Source organism: Notamacropus eugenii, chromosome 2, assembly GCF_028372415.1.
Source record: "Notamacropus eugenii isolate mMacEug1 chromosome 2, mMacEug1.pri_v2, whole genome shotgun sequence".
Taxonomy (NCBI): domain Eukaryota; kingdom Metazoa; phylum Chordata; class Mammalia; order Diprotodontia; family Macropodidae; genus Notamacropus; species Notamacropus eugenii.
This window is the reverse complement of record NC_092873.1, coordinates 216,783,196-216,810,393: the sequence shown is the minus strand read 5'-3', so window position 1 is coordinate 216,810,393 and position 27,198 is coordinate 216,783,196. Positions and strand designations below refer to the sequence as shown.

Sequence of the window (27,198 nt, the reverse complement as noted above, 5' to 3'; positions counted from 1 at the left end):
CAGTCTCCATGGAAATCTTGTCCCAAAGGATTTTGTGAAGAAAGTCCAGTCCACAGCTCTGTAATGGCTCCTTGTCAGGTCCCACCACCTCCACCAAGGGGACTGTTGAACAGATCCATAAAAACAGAGAAGGGGAAAATGGCAGCTTCACCAAGTGGCTCCAATTACACTTGTGCAGGAGAAAGGAATTGAAGGGGATTTCTGGAGCCTCAGCCACCTTTTCATTGTAAAGTCAGGTCAGACAGGTCCCATAGACTAGGACCTCTGAGGGCCAGGACCATTCTGGGAGGGAACAAAACCACCAAGGAGTTAAAGAAAAAAGACCACAGCAGGGTCTGGTCACACTGACCCATCACACTTCCAGTTACTGTAAGCTGCTTGCCTTGGAGTGGAAAAGTTCAGACTACATGCAGCCCAGATCACCTTTTAAATGGACCATTGTGAGGAGCAGCAAGGGTAGGCTGAGCAGCCCAAAGGAGCTGAGGTCACTGTTGCAGTCAGCAGATTTACAAAGTATCAGAGGAGAGTGCAGTGGAAATAGGAAGCCTGCCTGTGGCCTGAGATGTTCCCCGCCCCAGCTTCCAGCAGGAACCATTGCTGGCTGGCTTGTTTTGGTTATCATAAGCAACACAGGGCACAGGAAGAGTTCCAGCATCACCATATTGTCCCCAGTATGAAAAGTGGCTCCCTGTGGAGCTTGGAAAGACCAGTTTTCCAGGAAAAGACAATCGAGGAACATCTCGGTCCACATTTGGTCCCAGGTGAAGTTTCCAGAATAGAACATCCAGTGTGGGTTGTCTGCTGACTGGTGGCCACTTTGACCATGACATTGATATTAAAGATGTAAGTGGAGAAAAAGACCCAAAGACATCATAGATTAGAAGCCCTGAAAGGAGCAAACAGGAAAACTTCAGGCTCAGTAGGCAGACAAAGGTAATCATGGCCACACAGAGCCTCATGGCCAGATCATCCATGAGAAGCCAATGGCCAATCCAAATCCGGAAAGGGGAAATGAGAGCAGCTCTAAAGTAATCAATGTCTCGAATAATGACTTATTCCTTTAACCTAACCAAGTCAACTAAGCTCTCCTATTCATCCCTCTATCACTCAAAGAATTTTATATTCACTCTCAGAGTCGTACTTATGTCTTCAGTGACCAATGTAATGCCTTGCATATAGCAGATATTTAATAAATTCTTGTTGAATCAGGCTGATTTGACAGAATCCTTCTCTCTTGACCTTATAGGTTATTTTTATTCCAAGATTCTAATACTCCTTTTTTGCTGTTATTACTTTAGCTTTTATTGATGTCCTTTGTTTTTACATTATAAATATTATCAGATTACCCTCACTCCTTGAGAGGTCTTCTGTAAAATAGTTAAATAAAGTTAATGATAAAGTGGTCTCATCTGAAAGTACATGAGTTCATGCAGTATGCCACATCTGTAGCAATCCCCCCTCCACACTCCCACACACACACATATCTATTTTTTTAAATTTGCATAAATCTCTGTTCTCTCCCTCTCAAGCCCCACTCCATGGGGGGGGGGGGGGAGGCGGGGGGGGGAAGAGAAAGGAAAAAACAAATTCCTTGCAATAAATATGCAGGCAAGAAAAACATTTCCTCAAAAATTGGATACAAATATATCCCAGACCTCTTGTCATCTCTCCCACATGAACTGACTTCCCTCTCTTACCTAAGATGACATCTACCAGCTGTGTCCCACAGAAATTTGAAGTCCCATTTCCTGGCATCAAGCCCAATTCCTGAGGCTTTGTGAGAAATGTAGTTCCTAATGGGATGAGCTTGTACTTACTGCACAGAACACCAGGAAGCAGGAAATTCACCTCATCTGATTCCTGTTACACTTGGCATTTCAGAACTTCTTTAGCACCTTCTCCTCCCCTGCAAATGTATAATAATTCAACTAAATTCAGTGCAACAATTCAACAAGCATTTCTTAAGCACTTCACTGTGTACTTTGCTAGGTTCTGGAGATGGAAGGAAAGGAGAGAGGAAAAAACAGAGGAAGGGACAAATGAAGGAAAGAAAGAAGAACGAAGGGAGGGAGGGAGGTTTCTGAAATGTGGAGGAAAGGGGACAATACATTCTATACACAGGGGATGGTTTGGTGCCCAATACACACAGGCAAGAAATGGAATGCCAAATTCAGGATACAAATGTAACTAACATAGAATGTATCAAGGAGAAAAATACCAGCTCTGTCAAGAAAAGTAGGTTGAAGCCAGATCTTTAAATGTCCATGTTCCTAAATGTCAAACAGAAGCATCTGTTCCTTATCCTGAGGGAAATACAGGGAACCATGGAAGGTTTTTGAGAAAGAGAGGAACAAAGTCAGACTTAAGTGTTAGGGGAACCGTCTGGCAGTGCTGCAGAGGGTCGTTTAGAATAGGAAAGATGAGAAGCAAGTTGAAAATAGGATGGCTATTACAATAGTCCAAGTGAGACCCAATGAATTAGAATTGTGAGATTGTGAGTGAAGAGGAGGAATGAACGTACAAGATGTTGTACAGGTAGAATTTAAAAAAAAAAACAACTTCACAACTGATTGGATGTGGGCAGGGTGAGAAAAAGGGAAGAGACAAAATTGACTCTGAGGTTAGAAAACTGGGTGACTGGGAAGATAGCAGTGCAGTTGATAGAAAATAGCAAAGTTTATATTAAGTTTTCCTTTGTACATTTGGGGTTAAGGAACTATCACTATGAGGAAAATAAGGTACTCTCTCTCCTTAATCTAGCATTTGGTTTACAAGACAAAGAATTTACTAATACATTCCTCTTTTGAACAAAATAGCATTTTGACTAAAGCTGACAGTGAGCATAAAATTCTTTAAATAATAGCAATTTGATTCATTAAAAATAAGTGCATGGCCTTAACAGCATCCCATGTTCCTAACTATTATATATTTTCAACTTTATATTAACTGGACATTTAGTAAGTGTGTGATAATTGCAGAGGGCCAAACTGGATAACTCAGGATTTTAGTTAGTACACTTACAAAATTCAATTATTCTAATTGGCTACTTGCATTAATTCATTCAATGGGATAATTGTGCTATTCCATCTTTAATATAATTGAAAATATGAATATAGTTATTAACAGGAATAACTCTAGTAGGATGGGAAATTTATCTTAACTATTTCTACACTCATTTTTTCATGATACTACCTCTTAGGCACCTACTGCCCTCAACTTGACTTGACTAGATCCTCCCACCACTGGGATGATCAGGTCAAGTCTGGGCCACATTCTTTATTCCACACCTTTCTCAAGCTACTACTACCCCATCCTGGCTAGCAAAATATATTTGGTCCCTTTGCCTCAAAATCATGGCCAACGTCATCACAGAGGCCTTTTGTCAGCATAACCCTCATTTCCAAGTGTGTTGGGGAAGTTGAATTGCCACACTGTCTTTCAAATATAATAGCTTTCCTTGACCTGATCTCTACCAGATTTTATGGCTATCTCTCTAGGTCTATACACAAAAGTTATAATCACAAACCAAGTTAGAGTTTACATAATTTTGGTGGTGGGGAAAAGTGCATTTTTTTCCTTACATCTACTTTCATAACTGGATGACAGCCATATTAGCATGTCAATCTATACTCTTATATAGAAGAAAAGGAGTAAGAGATGTAGGAAGTGCATAGTGAAAATTAGTTTAAAACTATTCTTATACAGATTTATCTAAGTTTTTTTTTTACTCTGAAACTGAGGAAACGATTCAAACCATTATAAGAACTAGACAGCATTTTTCATGTTTAACTGCTTTTAAGTATCATGATTTTTATACCAAAACACCCTGTTTCCAAATCCTGATGTTAAATTAAAGAAGTTCCTATGGGAAAGAATGTGCTAATATTTTTCAAAAGACACACATGGAAAAAATGAAATCTGATTAATGACAGATGCTGAAATAATCATGAACTTTTAAAATTCTTACCAGGAGAGAGAGTCCTACATAGATAGTCTTGTAGAATGCTGCATACCTACTGTTCTGAACAAAATGTGGCCCTTAAAATATCTTTAGAGTATGAATGGTACAATAGCAAATAAAAAGAAATGCATAAATGGAAAAAAGAAAACTAAAATATTCTACTCTCCTTAAGTTAGCATTTCGTTTACAAGACAAGTTCTTTAAAAGATATCTTCTTCCTTTTGAACAAATTGACATTTTAACTAAAGCTGACAGTAAATATAAAATTCTTAAAGTTATGGTAATTTGACACATTAAGTGCATGGTCTTAACAGCATCCCACGTTCCTAATGAGTATATTTTATCCAGCCTTATATTAGCTGGAGAAAATACATCTTATAATGCAGAATATTCCCTCTTGGAATAGTGTTTTGTTTACTCCACAAAACAATAGGCTCGAAATGAAAAAAATAATCAATTTCATTGCTTGGAAATAGGCAATGATTCCATGAAAAAGTTACTGAATTTGGAGCCAGAAAGCTGAATTCAAGTCCTAGCTCTGTCACTTGAAGGCATGTGACCATGGAGAGAGAAGTCAGTTAACCTCTCAGCCTGAGTTTCCTCATCTATAAAATAATTTTACAGCAAAAAAGGTAGCTTTGTCACCGTTAAAGTAGGACAAAGACTCCCATTGTTCATGGATGGATTTATATGGACTGTGATTAGTATGAAAGGAATGGAAAGGAGTTGAAATGAATTTTCTCACTCTTAAGCAAATAGTACACTGAGCTCAAGGAGTATAAGGTCAGACATAATCAAAGAAATCCAAGATGGCAATCGCAAATATGGTAGAGAATCCCAAATTTTCCATATAAACCCCAGTAAAATATCTGAAAAGGACCCCAGAATGACAAATGATAAATAATATAAATAAATAAAACTAAGCTCCTCCATCCAGTTCAGAACTTCACAAAAGACACCCAGAAAGCAGAGAAGGCTGGTGGAAGGGTCATACTAGGACAGCCAGAAGGAGTTCAGGTAAACATGAAAGCCAGTGCTGGTGAGGAGAGGGGTTACCCAAGGAAAGTGAGCTTGAAGTTTGTTAAGACGGTGGAAATCAGAAATGAGGGGCCACTTCAAGGAAGCTATTTATTCCCATGATCAGGGAGATCAACAAAGGTAAATTTTAAAAAGAGAAAGAAAATGTAAAAATCAGAGATCAAAATCTGGGATTGGTGAAAAGGACTAGAGAAATAGAAATATGCCACTTAAATTACAGATTATTAGTAAATTGTGTTACAGATGGTGCAGAGTAAGCTAAATGGTAAAGTGGATAGGGAGCTGGATCTGAAAGGATTGGGTTCAAAATAAGCCTCAGATAATTACAAGTTATATGATCTTGAGCAAGACATTTAACCTCAGCCTGCCCCGGTTTCCTCATCTGTAAAATGGGGATAATGAAAACATTTCTTCTCAGAGTTTTTGTGAGGATCAAATGAGATACTATTTGGAAAGCACCAAGCACAGTGCTTGGCACATAGTTTGTGCTATTTAAATGCTAGCCCTATATGAAAACCTTGTACTGCCCAATCTGAGATAGCAGTCCCTCATAACAGAAGATAGAGGAATGTATTAGAAAGCAAAATCCAACAGTAAATGTTGATAAGAAACACACTCAAAACAGACACACATAGATAAAATAAGGGGTTAGAGCAAAATCTAGTAGGCCTCAGATGAACACAAAAGAGCAGGAGAAACAGTTATGGCTTCAGTTGATCCAATGGCAAAAACAGACTTAATTAAAAGAGATAAGCAAGGAAACTACATTTTGCTGAAAGGAACTAGAGATCATGAATTAGTTTGAATACTCAATATATGTGTTAAATATTGTGTTTATCCTTCGTTGCCAAAGAAGACCATGCCATCAGAGAAATGATGACATGACTTGCACTTGACTTTGTTTGGAGTGAGGGAGTGCTGTGCAGGTCACCAGCCTCACTTTTCCTCCAGAGCCATCTGAATCCAGAGATCTGATATTCCTCAGGAGGACTGGAGATGATGCAGGATGCACTGGGAGAACTTGGGCCCTTTAGGCCAAGGTCTTGGCAGGTACTCACTTAGGGTAAGGCAACACCCATTCATTGAATAGGCATGTTTAAGAAGTGGCCAGGGCATGGCCCCTTTAATGAGGTCAAGAAAAAGAGAGACATAAAGCTGGGTGGAAAACAGCAACAGTTACTATTGATAATCACTCTAAAGCTAGGAGGATCCAGAGGAGCCCTTAGGCAAGGGCCCAATGGAGTCCCAGTTTCAGAGTGCAGTAGCTTTAAGGTTTTGGGGGAGAGGATAGGACGGGAGAGGGAAAGGAGATTGGCATAGAATCTGAATACATGAGGAAAAGTTAAATGAATTAAAAGACAAAAATAGAGAAAAAACTACAATAAGGACCTTAATGAATCCTTTCAGCTCTAAATAAATCTAATCAAAAAATAAATAAAAGGGTAGTTAAGGATATGCTAAACCTCTAACAATTATTGAAAAGAGTATACATATTTTAAGTTGTATGTGGCAACTTTGCAAAAAATAACCATATATTCGAGCACAAAAACCTCACAAATGCAGAAAAGCTAAAATATTTAGTGTAGCTTTAACTGACCACAATACAATTTTTAAAAATTATATCAAACAAAGGTTGCTAGAAAAAGTATTAAAAATCAACTGAAGATTAAATAACTTAATCCTAAAGAATTGGTGGGTCAAAAAAGAAATCATGGAAATGATATATAAAAAAATGATACAAAATTAAAGCTTATAACAATGAAACAGCATATCAAAACTGAGGATGCAGCCAAAGTGAAATAGGTGAACATTTTCTCTCTCTAAATTCTTTCATTAATAAGGAGAAAAGACAGATTAATGAATTGAAGTTGAAACTTTAAAAAACTGTAAAACAAATAAATTAAAAATGCCAATTAAGCAAAATAGAACTCTTGAAAATCAAGGAACATATAAAACAAATTTTTATATTAAATAAATTAGGAGGTATTTTTTAAAAATTAAAATAAATAAGCCATCAGGTATTGTGGTTAAAAGAAAAAGGAACAACAAATAACCAGTATCAAAAATGAAAAAGGAAAATTTGCAAAAATGAACAATAACATTTTAGAAACCATTTTGCCCAACTATATACCAATAAAACCAATAATTTAAATAACAAATGAATATTTACAAGATTGACAATAACCATATTAAAAGATAAAGAATTTAAACAACCAATTCTCAGAAGAAAGAAAATGAACAAACTATAAATGATTCCAAAAGAAAATATCTCAGGACCACATGGATTTACAAGTGAATTCTATCAAACAATTCCAAAATTATTTAACTTGATTGAAAAAAATAGCATAAGAAGAGATTCTACCATATTCCTTCTATGATGCAATATGATTTTGATACCTTAACCAGAAAGAGTCAAACCAGAAGAAAAAGACAAGGCTATAGAATAATATCTAATGAGTATTGAAGTAAAAATTTTAAATAAAATATTAGTGAAGAGTTGTAACGCCAAAGCAATACCCATAGTAGCTGCCATGAATATGCATATGTGTTACCAGGGTTTGTGCACAAAATATAATAAACTCTCCTCCTCCAAGACAAAACTAAAACATTTATTTGGAATGTTGCTATTATGATACCAGAAGGCAAGATTTAGTAAGGTACTCATCCCCAGTCCAGGGAGCGTGTTTATCACAAGCAAGTTTCTCTAGGCAAATTCTTCCCTCCACTCACTTTCTCTCTCTACCTGCTTCTCTCTCTGCCCACACCTTTCCTTCCAAGCAATACAATATACACTGTTTCCATTCAAAGACTCGGCACTTGGTTGGCTTAGTGCTGAGAAGCTTGGAAATCAGCACTTAATGGGTAAGGTGTAGTAATGCCTGTGGCCCAGAGCCTAATTGCCTCTGCACTAGGGCTCCATGTAAAGACTTTGAATGGGCAGGGAAGATCTTATATCTTATAACCTTACAACAGGCTATAACAACACAACACAAATATACTCTATGATTTCGTAAGATTTATAACAGGAATGCAGGGCTAGTTTAATATTAGAAAAACTATAAACTTAATAGACATATTAATGACAAAGGTGATAAAATCATATGCTTACATCAATAGACTCAGAAAAGGCTTTTGAAAAAATACAACATCCATATCTCTTTAAAATATGTACATACATACACATGATACAGGAATATGTGAGCCTTTCCTTAACATGGTATTTAGTATGTATCTAAAATCAATATCTAGCATTATACATAACATGGAGAAACTAGAATTTCCAATAAGACTAGGGGTAAAACAAGGATGTCATGTTTTACCACTTATATTTGACATAGTACTTAAAATAAGAGAAGAAAAAGAAATTGAGGAAATAAGTATAGGTAAAAAAGAAACAAAAATAACACTTTTTGCTCATGATATGATGGTAAATTTATATAACGCAGATAGAGTTAATTGAAGCAATAACTCCAACAAAGTTGCAGGATATACAGTAAAGATGCACAAGTCAGCGGAATTGTGTGTAATAGCAATAAAAAGCAAGAAGAAAAAATAGAAAGAGAAATTCTATTTAAAAGAACTATAGAATTACAGTTAATTAAAATAACTATAGAGCTATAATACACCTAGTCTTAGTACAGTTTTAAGCTATTAAAAAATCAAGTTGCTAAAGCAAAAAAAAAATGCACTAGGATTTTTGAGAGACTGTATAAATACCATTATAATAGTACAGTTTACAGAAATAAAGAAACTCACATAATTGGAGAAATATTCATTGCTCATAGGTAGGTCTAGTCAACATAATAACAATGACAATGCTATTTAAGTTAATTTATTCAGTGATATGGCAATCAAATTTCCAAAGGATTAGATCATAGAACTATAAAATAAAAATGAAATTCATGTGAAAGAAAAAAAATCAAGAATTTCAAGGGAAATAATGGGGTTGGGGGATGAGGACAAAGGGGACCTAGAATCACCAGATTTATTAAAAAAAACAGTAATTCTCAAAATAAGTTGTTTTTGGTTGAAAAAAATTGAAATTATCTCCTCATTCACCACACTGAACCTACATATTCAGTCTGCTGTCAAATCTTGTTTCTACCTTCACAATATCTCTTGTATGTGTCCCTTTCTTTCTACTCACATCGCTACTGCCCTGATGCAGGATCTCTTCACCTCACTCTTATAGCCTGCTGGTTGGTCTCCTGCCTAGAGACTCGTTCCAATACAATCCATCCTCCTTTCAGCTTCAGAAGTGATCTTTCTAAAGCATAGATCTGAACACATCTCCTCACTATTCAATAAATTCCAGTGCTACCCTATTACCTCCTATACTTCGTATACTTGGCCCCCACACCACTATCTCCTAGTTTCCCTGACTTCCTTCCAGCTCAAAGTCCACTTGTCTGACCCCTTTAACTTCGCTATAGCACCTCTCCTTTCAGATTAACTTCCATCTACTCTGTATTTATCTTGCATGTACATAGTTATTTGCATATTGTACCTCTCTTCCTCCCAGTAGAATGTGAACTTCTCAATTAAGGACTGTTTTTGCTTTTCTTCGTATCCCCAATATTTAGCACAGAGCCTGATTAGCAATTGATAAATGTTTGTTGACTCACATAGAATGCCTACCCAAAATGCTGGAAGCCCTTCTTTACATCTTTTAATATTCTAAGGATCCATTTGAGCATCTCTTATCCCTTATTCTTTCACAGAATCACTTCACCCTCAAATTGTACATTTTCTAAATGATCTCTTGTTGTTATTTCTCATTTTACAAGTCATTTTTGGCAATATACTATAGTCTAGTTACAACCACCACATATTATTCCATTGCCTTCAGAATCCCCCAAATTTTCATTCTCTTGACACTATAGTTTTCTGTAATTGAACTCCCTATGACCTCAAAATACTAATGAAATCATTGGTCCCATACAAAAATGTTTAAATGGACTCTCCAGAGAAATAGCATAATACAATAGTGTTAGATTTAAGTTAGGAATTATTGAGTTCAAATTCTACTTCTGATACTTATTATCTGTGTGACCCTTTGTACAGCACTTAATCTTGCGTAGGTTTTTAGTGTTAGAGAGCAGCATAAAATATTAGGAATACTGACTTCAAATTCCCAAGTGATATCTATCCTAGTCTTTTTTCTCCTATTCGATCCTGAGCCTAGCACAGCTATTTGTTATTCCCATCCAAGATTTATACATGGATAGACTAACTAAATATTCTATTGATCCAACTGTATATCATGACCTGGATAACAGGAATTTTGATCTAATTTGTTTTCCTTGGATGTATCCAAAGGTAGATAGTACCAAAGATAGAGTGGTATAGTTAGAAAGTCAATTTGGCTTGTTGATACAGTACAATCAGTTGAAAAATAAGTCTGGGAAGGGAAGTTGGAGCCAGCTTGTACAAACTTTACATGTTAAAAAGAATTTATATTATTTATATAAATTTATATATTTGATACTTGTGGTAACAAGAAGTCACTTGTGCTTACTGAGCAAGGGAATGACATGATCAGGCCTGTGCTTTAGAAATGTCATTTTGACATTTGGAGGGGGAGAGAGGCTGGAGACAGGGAGATCTGATAGGCAAGAACGGAAGAGTGCTAAAGCTAGTCTGGTGACTATGTAAGTGGATAGAAGGAAATAGATCTGAGATAAAATGTAGGATAATCTTGTTTTGTTGTATCTCACAACATGTTGTCCTCTGACTCATTTTCTTTGTCACCACTTGGGAAACTCTAGGCTCGCATGAACTCTAGGTTTGCAGGATTAATTTGGGTTTCATTCTGGAACCTGACTTCACATGTGTCAGTTTCTCTCTTTGGCTCATTATGCCCCCACTCTAGATTAAAATTCCAAGTAAATCTTTAAAATAAGTTTAGGTATAGCTTATGTCAAGGTATCCCCAAACATAGGTAACTAGGTCTTGTCCCACAATGATACTCCAAGTACAATTATGGGTATCAAGTATGAGGCATATTATTTCTTATACGCACACATACACACAGACACAGACACAGACACAGACACAGACACACAGCAACTAGGGACACACCAGAGCCTGTGATCAAACATAAAATTCTGTGCGTGGCATTCAAAACCCTTCATAACTTATTTCCCCAAGCTTCGGTCTGAAAATTCTCCCAACTTCCATCCTAATACCAGTCTGACAGAAGGTAAAAAGGAAAAAAATCAGTAGGATGGGTCACTTCAAACTTGGATTTTATAAACAAGATAAGTTCAGCCCAGCTGCTCCAATAAGAATTCGTCCTCCAGAGCCTCAGTCAATCCATCACTGGGGCAGCTAGGTGGTGCAGTGGATAGAGCACCAGTGCAAGAGTCAGGAGGACCTGAGTTCCAATCTCACCTCAGACACTTGACACTCACTAGATGTGTGGCCTTGGGTGAGTCACTTAACCCCAACTGCCTCATCCTGGGTCATCTCCAGTCATCTGATGAATATCCGGTCACTGGATTCAGATGGCTCTGGAGGAGAAGTGAGGCTGGTGACCTGCACAGCCCTCCCTCACTCAAAACAAAGTCAAGTGCAAGTCATGGCATCATTTCTCTGAAGGCATGGACTTCTTCGGCAACGAAGGACACACATACAGTTCATCACTAAGGACTAATCAGAAGATCAATCCCTGTATCTTTGCAGTAAGGTAATAAGATACATGGCTATCTCCATGGCAATTGTTGTTTCTGATGAAGAAATTCCCTCCCTATAACTTATCATTGATGAGATTCCACAAAACATTGATCCGGGAGTCTTCCTGATTTTTTCATTAGAAATGTGTCAGGAGATGATATTGCTTTTAATTTTCCACCATTCTGTGAGCATTATACAAATACACTTGTATTCTAAGACTACATTTCCCTTGGTGGTGATATCTCTCTACTTGTTCAAGTCAAGATTCTGATAACTGAAGTGGTAACTGGGCTCTTTATGTCTCTATGAAGTGACAATAGCTATAATTTATTTCACCTACTACAGGATTTGGTAATAATTTACATTTTTATATCAATATCTTTTTAAAAATAAGTCATTTGGAGCTACTTTAGTTTATCAGCTTATGATAAAATATTTGAAATAAGTGTTTATTGAAATGTCTTCTCATCTTTATGCTTTTTTTTCTAGTTCAGTGATATTTTGACCTTGCCTTAATGAGTCAGATCTAACTGCACACAGACTCTGATTCAGGAATGACTCCCACACTGGTAAAAAACCATTTCCTGCCTGTTAAAGCTTAGTCCAATGGTTTCCAGTCTGAGGACTCCTTTTTAAATATCCAAAATTCTGTGAAATCTCACATATAGTAGTTGTCTTATCACTACCTATTGATTGAGAAAATATATGAAAAAAATCCACTATAAATTCAGCAATGTATTTAAATGAATTTAAATACAATAGAATTGACATGCATGTACATAATTCTATCTCATATTAAGTATAAGATGTATTTTTTTAGCCTAGAAATGAAATGTATGCTTATTTACAGGTAGCTAGGTAGTATACTCAATAAAATGTTAGTCCTATTTTCTTGTTTGTTTTGTTTCTTTCTCTTGGTTTCTCCCATTCATTATAATTCTTCTATGCAACATGACTAATGTGAAAGTGTGTTTAATAGGAATGTATGTACAGAACCTATATCAGATTGCATGCTGTTGTGGGAAGAGAAGGGAGACACAGGGAGAGAAAAACTGAAACTTATGGAAATAAATGTTGAAAACTAAAAATAAATAAACTAATAAAAAATAAAAAAATAAAATGTTAGTCCTGAAGTTCAGAAGATCAAAGTCCAAATCCAGCCTCTGACACTTACTTGCTATGTGACCCGAGGCAGGTACCTGCCTCAGTTTCTTCATCTGCAAAATGGGAGTAATAATGGGAGCATCTTTATCCCAGAATTGTTGTGAGGATCAAAGGAGATAAATTTATAAAGAGCTTCGAACAGTTCCTGGTGCACAGCAGATACTTAATAGATACTTGTTTCCTTCCTTATTTTATACCATCATGCAACATATTTTTGGAGCTGAATAAAGATCAAAATGATAACACTTGCTGTGCTTTTTCCAATAACTCTGAGGCCTCCCCTACAGGGGCCAAGGCCCACAGGTGGGGACTGTTACTTTAACTTTAAAGCTAGAAGGGACCTTGGAGATCCTCAAATCCAGCTGCCTCCTTTCACAGGTGAAACCCACAAAGGTTCAATGACTTGCCCAGTAAATAGCAAAGCTGAGATTGAAACCTAGATCTTCTAACTTCAAATCCCTCCCTCTTCTCTCCGTGTCATGCGGACCATTTCTTCAGTGCTCACCCTCTCCAATGCCTTCCCACTCTTCTTGATGAAAGTATTAATAATATAGTCATAATATAATAATAGCCATAAGCAATCGAAGGAGTCTGCAAGTCATTAGCTTCTCTCATTTCTCAATATTGAAAGGTTTTCCGATATAATTTTTGCCAGCCTCCCCTACACCCAACTTCATATCAAAGTGAAATTGTATGTTGAACCTTTGTTTCAAGGATCTAATCACAGAATGAAAATTTTAGAGTTAAAAGGGGACTTGCAGCATATCTAATCCAATCCATCTTAGAAAGCAATTCTTCCTTTGCCATAGCCTACAACATCCAGCCTCTTCTTAAAGACCTGCAATGAGGAGGGATCTATCCCAAGGCAGCCTATTCCACTGTGGGACAACTCTATTTGTTAGGAAGTCTTTCTTGACATCAGTCTCAAATTTGTTTCTTTGCAATTTCTATCCCCTGCTCTAGGACCAAACCGAGCAAATCTAATATCCTTTCTTCATGACAGCCTTTCAAACCGAAGGCTGCTGTCAAGTCATCCTCTTCTCTAGGCTCAATTTCTCTGGGGTAATTTTGCTGAATTATTTCTAGAATTTCTTTGAGGTTCAAACTACAATTATCTTTTTCATAATCTTTTTGCTCTTCATGAGCATAATGATGAAAGAAGATCATGTGTCCCATTAAATTATGTGAGTTGCTTTGGGTTTTTATGGCCTTTTGGATCATAAAGAAATTGTCTGTCAACTAACTGTATTTTCTTTTATTTCATACATTGACATGGTCAAAGAATTTTTTCCTATTTCTCATCCTCCTGCTGATAAACGCTCTTTGAAATTATTTTAGCTGGTTATTATTATTTTATGTGTCAAATCACAAAATACATAGCTTGGAATGAATACAACACCCTAAGTACAACCATCTTTCCAAAGAAAATCCTGACAATCCAAGTACAACAGGACCTATGAAAAACCTTTGACATTCGTAAGTCCACTCATGTTATATATCCTCATGAATATTCTTAGTCATATAACTCTGAACTGCTAGGTTTAGGTTGGAAGCAGCAATGGAAATGCTGAAGTATTGCAACTGAGTCTGTTTTTATGAGATTTCCAGGCCAGTTGGCAGGCCTCAAATGTTTGACTAAACCACCCAGACTGCATAATACTTTTCAGGTCTAAACCCAAATTTAAGTAAGGCTTCATCTGACATTAACCAGAGTATTTTATTTATACAATAAAATAAATGAGGCAATCAAAAATGAAATATTTGAAACCATGCAAAACATTATTATTTATGTATACATACACATGTACATAAACATATATATCTGTATATATATTTGTGCTGACCTAACATTTACAAATTTTTCATTAATGCTTTCTCATATCATTCTCAATGAAGTAGTACAGTAATGTGTTTGTCCTTCATTGCCGAATAAGACCATGCCATCAGAGAAATGATGACATGACTTGCACTTAACTTTGTTTTGAATGAGAGATGTCTGTGTAGGTCACCAGCCTCACTTTTCCTCCAGAGCCATCTGAATCCAGAGACCTGATATTCCTCAGGATGACTGGAGATGATGCAGGATGCACTGGGAGACCTTGGGCCCTTTAGGCCAAGGTCTTTGCAGGTACTCACTTAGGGTGAGGCAACACCCATTCATTGAATAGGTCTGTTTAAGAAGTAACCAGGGCATGGCCCCTTTGATGAGGTCAAGAAAAAGAAAGACAGCAAGCTGGGTGAGAAACAGCAACAGTTACTATTGATAATCATTCTGAAGCTAGGAGGGTTCAGAGGAGCCCTTAGGCAGGGCCCCAAAGGAGTCCCAGTTTCAGAGTGCAGTAGGTTTAAGGTGAGAGGAGAGGGGAGGGAAAGGAAGGGGAAAAGGAAATAGGAAAGGAGCCAGTAAAACCCAAGTCAACTGGGCATCTTTTGGCCATCTAAGTTTACCTTCCTTTGGAGAGGAGAAGGAAGGGGAGGGGGAGGCAGACAGGAGAGAAGGAAGTGAGTTACCCAACTAGCATTCAGCTAGCTGCATCTACTCACAGGATTGTGTTCATCCTTCTTTGCTGAAGAAGACCATGCCATCAGAGAAATGGTGACATGACTTGCATTTGACTTTGTTTTGAGTGAGGGAGGGCTGTGCAGGTCACCAGCCTCACTTCTCCTCCAGAGCCATCTGAATCCAGTGACCAGATATTCCTCAGGATGACTGGAGATGACCCAAGATGCACTGGGAGACCTTGGGCCCTTTAGGCCAAGGTCTTTGCAGGCACTCCCTTAGGGTGAGGCAACAGGCCCATTCATTGAATAGGCCTGTTTAAGAAGTAGCCACGGCATGACCCCTTTGATGAGGTGATTATCAATAGTATGGTAATGTATTACTTGTGCAAATGTGCATAGTGCATTAATGTATTACTTGTGCATAGTGATACAGAAAATGGAAGCCAGAGAAACTCCAGGATTAAATGAAAAAACTGGGAAGGATTAGAATTCAGAGCTCCTGAATCTACATTCTCTATCAAATATTTCCTGTAGTTCAATTCCTTTGTATTCTTAGGTCACTTCTTCCAAGTAAAAGAAAATCAATTTCATAAAGGTTTGCAAACTATAAGAAAAAAATATTTTTTAAAGTTGTCAAGACTTAAGAGGAATTATATAGTATAAAGATGTAACAATCAATCAATTAACAAATACTTATTAAGCACCTACTAATGCCGGGTACTGTGACAAATACTGAGGATACAAATACAACCAAAATGAAAAACAGACCCTGACCTCAAGAAGCTTACATTCTAATGGGAGAAGACAATACATCAAATGATCAGGGGAGGCAAAGAGATATCCCTTCAGGATCATGGTGACAAGGTCTGGATAATGAAGTTTGGCTCATCTGGGACCTTCTTCAAAATGGAAATACCTGAAAGAACCAAATCAGTGGGAGAATGGGTCCACAGAAACATTGAAAGAAAACCATCGAAACTTGGTGGCAAAGTCTGGAGAGAAAAGCATGAATGGTCTGGCCCCTTTCTCAAAAGAGTTCCAGGAAAAACGATAATATAATTATATGATTGTGTTTCTGTTTATACCTCTACTCTCCAAATTAAGTATGTGTTAGTTGAGATATCAACCTTGATCATGGCCATCAGAAAATGAAATTCATTTGGATTTCCTTAATTGTATATGAATTTCACATCTTGAAATTTTGCACTACAGTAAGAGTTCTTGACTTGTTTTTATGTTGTGGACCCCTTTGGCAGTCTGGTGAGGTCTATAGATCCCTTCTCAGAATAATATTTTTGGATGCAAAAAAACAAGATATGTAGGGCTAGAAAAGAAATTAAATATACTGAAATTTAAATTTATACTTTATCCACATTCAAGTTCATTGACTTCTTTAAATCTATCCATGGTCCATGAGTTAAGAATCTCTGCACTAGAGATTTATTCTTCAGGTCTCCCAGGAATTGAGGGTTTTGGACACCAACAAAATATATTGTGTTATTTTGTTTCATAAATGATGTATATAAATTGAAACAAATCAATCAACAAAGTATATATTACCTTCAGCTTAAGGAGGTAGGGGAAGGGAGATACTAGCAAGTACAGCAAAAACTCACAGATCAAATTTAAATTGATGCCACCCACATTTTGCACAAAGTAAATCATCATGAATCAAAGCCCTCCTTTTCCATCTGCATAATTCATCTTCCTCCATTTGATGCCATTGCTATACCACATCTTGCTGTCAAGCACTTGAACCATTGACTTCTCTGATAACATCAATTATTGGGTCTTCAACACCATCCTCATGGAAGTTTTTCACATATATTTTGTATTTACTTATGTATGAATTAAAAATCGTTACTAGGTCTAAAGTGGTTGAGGTACGTACCTGTACTCTCTCTTTCCTTCTGCTTAGGAACCAGGAACTCAAGACCTAGTAAAATACTGAGGCAACCTGGCCTCTAAAGAGAGAGGTCAGGCTCTTTTCTCTCACTCTTTAGCTCATTATACCCCTAACCTGGAACAAGAGGACAATTACTTAGAGATTTGGTTTGGTTCATGTCTAGGGTCTCTCCAAAAAGAGAGACTGGAAAAGTCCTTACTGTACAATAGGAATCAGGTATAGGACAGCTATTTATTTCCTCCATACAAAAGAAACGTTTAACACAAGAGACACATAAGTACAAAGAAACAAAAGACTTTCATGTAATTTCATGTAATTGGAGCTCATTCATTCAAACCATGCTACCACTGGCCAATTAGATCTCCCACAGGAAGGGATCTTGAAAGACACCATTGCTGGACTTTTCCTTAATCAGTCAGTATACTTAGTTGCTTAGCAAAGGTGTTGACTAAAATGGCATCACAAAGACAGGAGTTAAAAAACATTTTCTCCAAATATCAGTGGCACACTCTCCCACAAATATATCCAGAGTCCAAGAGAGGGGAAGATTGGGAACAAACTTAATGTACATTGTAGTAAGACACATGCTTTTGGGACACATGTCTAGGAGGCTGACTCTTAAAACATCAAGACATTAAACATTTTGTGGAACTCTTAAACTGTCATTTTTGCCTTCACCTCACCTCTGTAGTACCTAGTTAATTCCCTCCAAGTCCAGGTGCAGGTCCCTGAACTAGCAATACAATACAGGGCTGACCCTTCTGTTGGAGATCATGGAGTCTTCCAAGAGTATGTCTAGCACACCATTCTACTGAAACCAGCTGAGGACCCAGGACCGCCTAACATTTGAAATATACAAGGCAGTCTCCAAAGATACAAATGTTCATCTCAAGATCCTTGCACAGTCACCTATGCACATGAAAGAAACACAAAGCAGAAGAAGGAACCTGGGCTTTGAGATCTAGTTTGAAGCTCAATTGGGCAGAACATGGACTAGCTGTCCTTTGCAAGCCTTTTCCCATTTCTTCTGGGTTGGGGGAGAGCATTCAAAGGCTCTTGACATCTTTAGCAGACACAAAAAGACAGATCCAGTAGGTAGGGGTCATTCCTTTTAAAAGTTCACCAAGTCAATAGCTCTTCCTGTTTAGTGGTCAGTAAGGGATTTGGTTTGCCACCATGGTAATGAGCCAGCTACATTCCTACAAGTTGGCAAGGGAGCTCAGTATACCCCTTTATGAGATAGCACTTGCAAGCATATCCTCAGCACTTAGCACAGTTCCTAGAGATGCTGGTAGATGCTTTAAAAATTCTTGTAAAATTGTCAAATTTGGGCTATGTTTGATATTTGGAAAGTGATAATCTACTTGAACCATTCCCTCTCTCATTTCTACCAAGTTTTTTTATTCTTTCTCTCTTCTCTCTCTAACCTCTCATTTTTTTTTCTTTCCCTCTCTCTATCATGCCCCTCACTGATCCCCTCATTAAAGCCTAATGCACAGTCCTTAATATTCTCTGAGACCCCTTCCCACTCCAGTGTATAGATATGATGTAAACTTGGTTACACAAAATAAAGGAGGGGAGGGGACCCTTTTGTCTTAGGGAAGAAAGTCAGAAATCAAAACTACCAGCCTAATTTTAAAAGGGTGCTTGGTTCTAATCAAAGTATATGATCAGAAAATGGAATTATGAGAGAAAAGTGAATAATTATTTCTATCTTTGGACCTAGCCATCCAACTACTAGACATATTCCCACAAGGAAGTCAATGATAAGAAAATAAAGTTCTCATATATAATAAAATATTCATAATAGTACCTTTGTGACTGCAAAAATAAAACAAAAAAACTGTAAAAATATAGATACCCATCTTTGGAGGGAAAGCTGACTGTATGTGTGAATGTGTAGCACCTCCTATGGGCTATCCCATAACTCAGATTTACAGACTGGATCCTTAAAGAAGTAACTACTCCCAGGTCAAAAGTACTCTGTGGATCTACATTCCTAAAACTATAGTTCATGAGACTCCACTGGTGCACTTAACCCTAAGAGTCAGCCAGTAGACACAATTAGCTCAAAGACAAGTCATTTATACAAGATGAGATCATAAAAACAATAGCAACATTTTTTCCATCCTGCAATAAAATCTGGGGTGTACTCCCCAATAACTGCACATAGCATCAGTAGGAATATTGAGTACATGCTTGGAATACACTTACAGAACATGTAGTTAGGATAATTTTCATCCTTGGTATTAAAGGGTTGAAGGGTCAGAATATTCCCTTCCCTTTCTCCCATCCTTATGCTTTTAGGCTACTCTTTCTAGGTAAAGGATCTTTTTCACAGGTTGGTCATTCAGGGTCACTGGGCTTGTTCTCTTCTACTCCATTAATAATGGCCAAGATTGGGTCTCTTCTTTAATCACAGGGGTCCCATTCCTCAAAGCTGTTTCCTGCCTCCAAACTGGACTGTTTCCGGTTGGGTGTGGTTTTTATTTCTGAGTGAATAACTCCATTGTAAGACATCATGGCACATGAAGAAGAGAGATGAGAAGACAGAAATCCCTCCTTCCCAGAGGCAAGGAATTCTTCCATGTCAAGAGTTGTGTTCTTCAATAGTTCACTGTGTTCTCTGGTTCACACTCTTCAGGACTATCTTCTGCTTCATCTGATTCGTAAGAGAGTATCCTTTGCTTTTTAAAGGGCCACCAGGGCTGCAATTCATCCTTGGCCAACCAATGGCTAGCTGACCTCTAATTTCACCAGCTCTAATGAAAATTTCTTCAAACTTTGGAAAGAGAAATTATTCTTTACACTCCATTTAACAATTTAACATTTCAATATCTTGTTATTCCTGTTAGCTGTCCACTACCTTCTGTGATTTTATCAACTGAACTAGGAGAAATCAATTGATTGGGTGTTCTGATGAATTCTCTGCCTCTCCCCATTACAAATATAATAGAATACTATTGTTCCATAAGAAATGGTAAATAAAAATAATTCAGAAAAACATGGAAAGGCTTGTATGGAGTGAATAAAAAAGGTAGAAAAAAGTTTAAAGTGTGTGTGTGTGTGTGTGTGTGTGTGTGTGTGTGTGGTTATATTTCCCTGCTCCCCAACCCTACTCCCAGCAGGTGGAGTAACCTCTGCATGAAGTGTGGCTGGTTGCATTTTTTTTTTTTTAATAAGATAGATAGTGAGAAGATGGGAAAAGAACACTGGCTCCATCTTACCCTCCTGGTTTGCTTTTGAAGAGAATCTGATACCTAACAGAGTCTATCTTTTCCTTTGGGGAGCCCCAAAAGAATTTGTTCCAAGTTTAAAGGGACAAAAATCTAGGAAGAAAATTAACACAAGGTGGGGGAGCTGAGATCCCATGAGTGGCACCTTGTGTCACTGTGCTTGCTCAAGCCATGGTAGAAAGCACTTCACCTATATCGTATTGTACACAGTTTTGGAATGAGGAGAGAGGAGGGTGAGGGGAGAAAATTTGGAACTCAAAATTTTATGAAAGTGAATGTTGAAAACAAAAAATTAATCAATATTTAAAAAGAAGAAGGAAGGAAGGAAGGAAGGAAGGAAGGAAGGAAGGAAGGAAGGAAGGAAGGAAGGAAGGAAGGAAGGAAGGAAGGAAGAAAAGAAAAGAAAAAGAAACTCCAAAGCAGGTTGGTCGCCTACATTGCATAAAATGAAGTCAAATTTGTGTTCTCAGTGACTAAGTGTAAAATCCTTTTTTCATGCAGTTCCTTACAAGAGAGCTGAGAAATGCATGTTTGCATCGCCTTTTGTTCCTGAGATGAAAAAGGAGACAGAGAAAGAATTGCAGCCCCAAAAGAAGTTGCACCTGGGGTAGGGCTAAATTTGGAATCTAATGGAAGAGATGGTTTATGCCTATATTATTAATTTTTATTTTATTCAAACACTTATTATAATGTGCCCTAGAGAAAGAGGTGAATCAATCAAGCACATTGGAGGGAACAGAACTGGAGGAGTTAGTAAGGCCCCGACCCCCTAAGTCTCTGATAAAGTAAATCCAAGCCAGATCCTTAGATTAGCAAAGCACTTAGCTGCCAGTCATGGAGCTAAGAGAAGTGTTTGGTAGTTCTTCCAGATATTCTTATTTTGGGTGCTGCACACAGAAATCAGGGATCAGCATTTGACTGACATCACTTGAATCTCATTATATGGGCACAGCACACCCCCTGGTGAAACAAAAGTACACTATATCCATTAGCTACAATTATATAAATGACAATATCACTAAACAGCAAGTGAAGTCATTAACTGCACTGAATAACTGATTCCTGCCATTAAAGGATGAAACATACATCCCTACTCACTGGGGAGAAGTAAGAGTGATGAATGTTGCATAAACTATCAAACATGCTAACTTTTAAAATTACTTTTGCTTAACTAATTTTCTCTGCACGAAAGAGGACTTAATGTGGTGGAAATGACTGTAATATTTAAAAGGAATCAATAAAAATCGGAGAGGGATAAAGAGCATTTATTAGCTAAAATCATTAGTCTTAAGAATGCTACTGTAAAGTCTTCCACTGAGGCATCGTTGCAGCAAGACCATTTTACTGAATTGTTGAAGGCTATGTCAGGATAGTACAAGCTCTGATGGATCTTGTAAAATTAGAAAGGTTTTGAGTACAGACCCAATGATGGACTATACTTATATTGTCCAATGTTTAGCCTAGCTAAATTCAGGATTTATTCTCTGTTTTGTGACTGTTTTAATCCTTTTTTAATGAATATAAATACGTTTTGTCTATTTCTCACTCCCCACCTCCACTGAATAGCCTCCAGTGAAAATGAAAATGAAAATAAAAGCTTTTTAACTAATATGCATACTCAAGTAAAAAAAAATCCCTGCATTAGTCATATTCATAACTATGTTTCATTCTGTACCTTAAGTCCATCATCTTTCTGTTAAGATATAGCTAGCATGCTTCATCATGATTTCTCTGGAATCTTGGTTGGTCACGGTATTATTTAGTCTTTAAGTCTCTCAAAGATGTTTGTTTTCAGAATATTGTCATATGAATTGTGATCCTGGTTCTGCCCCTTTCACTCTGCACTAGTTCATAAAAGGCTTTCCAAGTTTCTCTGAAGCCACCCCTTTCATCATTTATTTTCAGTCATTCTCCTTTAGGGAGCACACAGTCTGTTTCCAGTTTTTTGTGATGATAAAAATTATTGTAATTAATATTTTGTACACATGGATCCTTTTTTCCTTTGATCTCTTTGGAGTATATACCTATAAGTGGTGCTGCTGGATCAAAGATAATGCACAGTTTAGTGATATTTGGGGAAGAGGGGGCATAATTTGCAATTGCTTTCGAGAATGGTTGAACCAACTTCATAGCCCCACCAATATAGGATTAATGTTCCTTTTTATCCCATAACCTCTCTGATAATTATCATTTTTCTTTTTTGGTCAACTTTGCCAATTTGATGGTTGTGACATGAAACCTAAGATCTCCTTTTAATTTTCATTTTTTTAAATATTAGTGATTTTGAGCATTTTTTCCCAGTGGTTGTTGATAACCTGCTTTCGTTTCTTTTGAAAATTAACCATTTATCAATTGAAAAATGGCTTTTGTTTTGCTTATACATACATATATATGTATATTAAGTTCTTTACATATTTTGAACATCAGATTTTTATCGGAGAAATTTTTCACAAAGATTTTTCCCAGTCAGCTGTTTCTCTTGTAATTCCAATTGCATTGATTTTGTGCAAAGCCTATTCAATTTTATGTAATAATGATAGCTAACATTTATATAGCACTTACTACGTGCCAGGCACTGTGCTAAGTGGCTTACAAACATTACCTTATTTGGTCCTCTCAGCAACCCTGGGAGGTAGGTGCTATTATTATTCTAATTTACAGATGAGGAAATTGAGGCAAGCAGAGGTTAAGTGACTTGTCCAGGGTCATACAGCTAATTAATGTCTGAGGTCAAATTTAACTCAGTTCTTCTTGACAGCAGGGCTGATATGCTATCCACTGTGCAATGTACCCAGTTTTGTTTTGTTTTTTACCTGTGATCTCTTATCAGTTATTTGGACAACAATTCTTCCTTACCTATAATTGTGAACAATATTATAAAGTAAACTTTTATATGTTGATTGTCCATTTGGAGCTTACTATGGTATGTGGAGGTGAAAATTAATCTAAGTATGATTTCTGACTGATTACTTTTCAGTTCACCTAGCATTGTTTATTGAATAATGAGTCTTTATTTGGAGTTACTGAATATCATGGACTTATTAAATACCATGTCACTATGCTTGACTGTTTCTGGGTTTCGTGTACTTAATTTCCACTGATTAACTTTTCTATTTTTAACCAGTTTGAAAAAGTTTTGGTGATTTATGTTTAATTTTATAATTTTGATAATACATTATTACTATCCTTTTTCCTTTCCCCCTTTTTGCCCACAGTTTCTCTTAAGGTTCTTGGTCATTTATTCCTCTAGATCAATATTGTTATTATTTTTTCTAGTTCTATAAAGTAACCCTTTGGCATTTTTATTTGTATGGAATGAATTTACAAATAAATTTAGGCAGCTTTATCATTTAATTATGTATCATTTATTATATTCCTTATATTATTATATTTTATTATCTAAATTATATTATTATAGTAATTATTATATTTACTATATTGTATTCCCAACCATGAGAAATTAATATCTCTCCAATTATTTAGGTCTGTATTTCTGTGAAGAATTATTTATAGTTGGATTAATATGATTCCTGTGTATATCTTGATAGTTAGACTACCACATCTTTCATTCATTCTATGATTAGTTTGGATAGAATTTTTTTTCTGTCTTATCCTCCTGGGGTTTGTTAATAATTTATAAAAAGGGTGATAACTTTTGTGAGTTTATTTTATATTCTGATGATTTACTGAAATTGTTGCTTCAATTATTTTTTAGTTACCCCTCTGGGGTTGTCTACGTAAATATTTGTATCTTTTTTATATTGTCATTTTTGCCCATGCTTGTTTCTCCAATTTTGTTCGTCTTATTGCTGACCTTAGTATTTTTAGGACTATGTCAAATAACAATAGTGACAATAGATAAATTTGCTTTACTCTTGCTCTTCTTAGAAATACCTATAGCTTTTGTTCATTGTGAATATTACATCTTTATTATAAATAATTTACTGTATTAAGGAATTCTTATGCTTTGATTTTTTTAACATAAAGGTTCATTAGATTTTGTCAAAAGCTTTTAATGTATTTATAGATAGAGTTGTTATTTTTGTTATTAAAATAGATCATCACACTTATAGATGATCTAATAGTGAACCAAGACTGTATTCCTAAAGTAAATCTAATCTAGTCATAGACTATAAGATTTTTAATATATATTTGCTAATGTTTTAATATTTTTGCATTGATATTAGAGATATTGATCCATAGATTTATTTATCTCTTTTATCTCTCCCTGATTTCATGTCAAGATCATGCATATTTCATAGAAGAGGTTTAGTAGGATCCCTTCTTAACCTATTTTTTCAAATTGTTTATTTCATAGTCTAATTGTTCTTTTAATTTTTTTTAATAATTCATTTATAAGTCTATTTGGTCCTAGGGCTTTTTATTATTTATTTAATTTATTTTCTTATACTATTATTATTTAAATTCTCTATTTCTTGTCCTATTAATTTAAATGTTTTAGATTTTTGTCAATATTCATCTATGTTACTTATTAGTTCTATTGAATATAATTGGTCAGGATAGTTTTTACTATCTTCCTTTATTGCCACTTTATTGGGACAACCTTTTTAGTATAGTTAAGTGCTTTGGTTTTTTTCCCAATGCATTTTCTGAAGGGAATTTAATTCTGACATATAAATCCCAATTTTATGTTTCTGATATCTAAATCCCAATTCTGCCTTAAAAAGTAGCTCAGAGGTCTTCAAGTTCAAATCATAAATGATAAAGAATCTCATGTACAACATACTAGAAAATTAGCATCTACACTGCATTTGACAACCTCCAATGAGAAAGGCAATATTCCTTGAAATAGCCCATTCCACTCTTAAGTAGCTTTAATTGTTAGGCATTTAAGAAATCTAAATTTGCCTCTACGGTTTCCACCATTGCTTAGTTTTATCCCCTCCCACAAGAACCAAACAAAATAACCCTAATCCCTTACATGATACTTTTTAAAATGCTTGAAGAAAGCTAGGATGCTCCAATGCACTCTTCTCCAGGCTAAACATCTCCAGTTCTTTAAATCTTCATATGGCATGAAATCAAGATAATAGATCAAGCCTGAGATGCCTTTACTGAGGTAGTGTCACAGTCTTTATAAAGTATAACCCTGGAATATTGTGTCTTTGTTCTTGTGAGGAGATCATGGGTAAGGTACTGAGAAGGAAGATAAGCTCTCAACGGATCGTGAGTCAGGCATTTTATTATTCACATATATAAGTGAAAGGCTCCCAGACCTCCAGTCCCATGACCAATACTGGCAGTTGCTCAGGAGTATTGCAGGAAGCATACCCCCAATTTAGAACCCAGATCTCTGGGTCTATGTCCTTATTTTTGATTGTTGTTACTGGGTAGATTCACAGGGGTTCTAAGGGATGGAACCTTAGGGCAATCTGTCTGACTAGTGGTCTGACTGATGCCTCATCAAACCTAAGGACATTGTGATTAGAAAAGTTTGCTAATCTTACATATGTAGAGTAGATAAAGTTTGCTAAACTGATTTGGATCAGTAGAACCTTTCCTAAAAGTAGGTGACTCAACCAGTCCTGTGTAAAGAGGTCAATCTGTGGTCAAACATGGAGTCACTTCTGTCAGATAGACTCTAGCAATAGGTCAATGCTCACTCTTCTGGACTGTGCATTTGGGAGAGACATTGACAACATAAGATATTGAATAAGATTTGAAATTCTGTCATATCCTAATGGTTTAAAGAATTAGGAATTCTGGAAAGTTAGCCTGGAAAAGAGAAAACAGTTCAAAAGAAAAGCAGCACTTTTTGATCATTCTTTTCAAATAGTTAAAATATTATGGAAGATCATAGAATTTTGAGTTGGAAAGGATCTTAGGGATCATCTAGTTCATTTCTCTCATTTTACAGATGAGAAAACAGGCATCCAGAAAGATGAATTGATTTGGGAAAGTTCATATCAGTAGCAAGGGTCAGAGCCAGGATTTGAATCCAGCCCTGCTTCTTCTCTCAGGTCTTATGACAAACAAAACTAAGATCACATATTGTCAAAACTGAAAGGTATTTTAGAGATGGTATATCCTAATACTTTCATTTTACAGATAAGGAAACTGAGAGCAAAGAAATAACAGAACTAAGACAGGAATTCAGGTTTCTTTCCACTCTGTCCAATGCTCTCCCTGCTGTACTTTCAATACTTTCCCAAAGTATAAATCAACCTTGGGGGAAAAGTTTCATTGTTGCCTCTAAATGCACTTTAATTTTCAGTTAATTTCCAGTGATTTGGATGTTAAGATGGCAAAATTTAAAAGCTTAAAAACTATGTTTTCTTTTTGTCACAATTCAAATGTCAAAGAATTTGGCTTATTCTGCATTAGCACAAAGAACAATTGAAAGAAGGGCCAACTGGAAGAAGCTGTAGGAAAGCAAAACTGGGTTCACTTTAAGAAATAACTTTATAAAAATTAGAACTGTGCCAAAATGCCCTGCCTTATAAGGTAGTGAATTCCCCGACACTGTAGGAATTCAAGCAGCAACTAGATCACTACTTGTCAGAAATTTTGAGGAAGAGACTTATACCCTTCAGGTAGGAATTAGACCAAATGACCTCTGATGATGTCCTGAACAACAGAGTTCTATAATTCCTTGTTAGTTTCAGAAGAATTCTGGGCTTAGGACCATGTGACTAGTAACTTTCAGAAAGAAACGAATCCTTTCAAAAATACGTCAAGAAGTTTATGAAAAGGTT

At 36.4% G+C, this 27,198-nt stretch overlaps 1 pseudogene; it reads right to left on the bottom strand.

Annotated features, from left to right (window-relative positions):
- Nucleotides 1-352: 352 nt before the first annotated feature.
- Nucleotides 353-14,005, bottom strand: LOC140522926 (signal peptide peptidase-like 3; annotated as a pseudogene).
- Nucleotides 14,006-27,198: the final 13,193 nt, after the last annotated feature.